Here is a 2,504-nt window from a genome sequence, read left to right as displayed (position 1 = left end):
ACACCTATATGTTTCCTTTTGCACTTCTGGTATAATATTTCGAAGTTCCCTAATACAACCTCAACGGAAAGAAAGGGCTACTTTTTCAAAGTGATTTTTTAGACAGTGAATTCACGGAGGTGTTTGTTTTATTACTCCAATTTATTTCAGAATGATCCAATAAATGCACACACACATAAATAAACACACAATTCTTTTCAGTCGTAAATGACCACACTCACTCATAGCTGCCTAATTACAAGTCCTTGTCTTCTTCACACAGCAGGGATTACGTTTCGCTGGTATTACTTGGGAGACGGCAATCCTGACTGGCAGGCCTTTCCACTCTCGCTTCTCCTCCAGGTTCAGTCACACCACACAGCAGCTGCGTGCAGACCGCTAGGTTTGAACACAGGGCTACTGGCCACACAACTCACGATGACTGTTCCTTGGTTCGACTACAGAGATCGTCCAGAAATTCACAAAATCAAATACAGAGAGCAACTTAATACCGACAATACTGTTCAAAAGTACTAATCTGCAGGACAATACTCCTCACAGCAACTATTAACACTGTTCTAATTATATTGACGATGCCTGCTCCAATCGCTGACTCTACGACGGTCCTCAGTCCACATAAGTACACACATACACAGTACTGTGTGGAGATGAGAAGAATGCACGAATGAGGAATGTGGTCTGCAAGCACGAACTTCCTGTTCTGCCCAGACAGATCGGCTCTTATCTGCTCTTATCTGCTACACGAAAACATTGACTCACACTTTGCAGTTTTCTGGATTACAACTGACAAGAGCGAAGAGCTACTAGTAGAAGTTAATATAAAGTCACCTGGGTAGTAGCGGAGTTACTATGGTAAACACTGCGTTACGGGCTCTGCTGGTGAAAACCCCTTCGCCCCGTGCCTCACCGGGCATGTGCATTCTTCTGATATCCCAACAATACCTACTCTAAGGCAGCACACACATTCTTCCGTTCCGTACGCTACGATGTTCTGACTCCGGTGGGACATTGACGGCAACCAACATTACTACAGCCGTCCTCAGTCCAGCTACTCACTTGACACTCCGAGGCAACAACAACAACAACAAATCTTCAGCCCAGCCACCGAAATCCAACACTCACCCAATACACTGACTCCATCTATGACGTCAATACTGACTGTCCGCGGCAAGCTCGGGTGATGAGTACCGAAATATTCGCGACGTGGCTAGAGAGGGAACAATCTCGCTGCACCTCCCAGAAACGCACGAGGAAACCAGACGAAGATAACGATACACGGAAAGGCTATGCCCACGAGGCCGGCAGGGAGCTCCCCAGTCGCGTGATTCACTAGTTTCCTCAAGGTATTACCGATAGGGACTACCACAGGGCTGTCATACAACAGTATATTAGCCCCGGGCATTGTGGTTTAGAAGCTATAGTAGGGCCCACGAGAGTTGAAGTCTGACAGGTGAGCGGTGAAAGCTGTAACTACGAAGTACGCTGCGTTGTCATAGTTACCTCAATTCGCGGTCTACCACCTTTCAGACAGGCTGAGTGTTTAATAAAACATGTAGGCCTAGGCCTAATGCAATTCATTTACCCTTGACCGGTTCCTAAGCTCGTGTTAATAATTCCAGCATTTAAGACAGAACACGACATTATCGATATATATATAAGAGATTTCATAATCACTAACAAAAACATCAGTTTCTGACAATAACCTCAACAAATGCACATGTTAATTACAGTATAGAACAACACTACCCACATTAATAGTTTTTATTATTTAACGCCGATTGTTAACGGTACCTGTACAATTCGGGAATAAACTACGGTATAATAAACACAAAAGGAAGACGTTACTTCATCGAGAAAAGAAATCAGTCAGATTATGAATGACAATGATGGAATTAAGGAGACATTCGGACTTTCCCCCGTAATTGCTCAGAAAATAGCAATAAAATGTACAGACATGCAATGTACACAAAGCACTGAACCGAGATATTTGTAAAATAATAAAAGGTCCGACAGCAATCAGTCATCTAGAAGGGGCTCTATCCCATCCATATCATCTCCTGTACTATCCTGCTCGTTGTCACTGTCACTGACACAATCATTTCTCTTCCCTGGCTTCGAACAGTCACACCTCGGCCAGTTGTATTTTTTGGCGTTTCTTTTGACTTGGAAGTCACTGTTAAACACTCAAAAGAACCGATCAAATAAAACTACACGGATTCTTAACGAATAATGGAGTACTTCACACTAACACTATAGTCACACTACAAGATCGCTAACATCTACAGACGAACAAAACTAGGAACAACTAGTCACCGATAAACTTAAAGAAATAAACTAACACCTAACATAATATTCTGAAAATATACACATTAAGCAGCAACGACTAGCACAGCTAACACAGTACCATTCGGAATACTATCACAAAAGCGACTGAGAGCAAGCCAACCCACGTGGTGATAGCGTCCTAAAATGTTGCAACTCTGTTATCGTTGCCATAGCAACAG

The sequence above is a fragment of the Anabrus simplex genome, chromosome 1 (assembly GCF_040414725.1).
Source record: "Anabrus simplex isolate iqAnaSimp1 chromosome 1, ASM4041472v1, whole genome shotgun sequence".
NCBI lineage: Eukaryota > Metazoa > Arthropoda > Insecta > Orthoptera > Tettigoniidae > Anabrus > Anabrus simplex.
Note: the sequence above shows the minus strand (reverse complement) of the source record.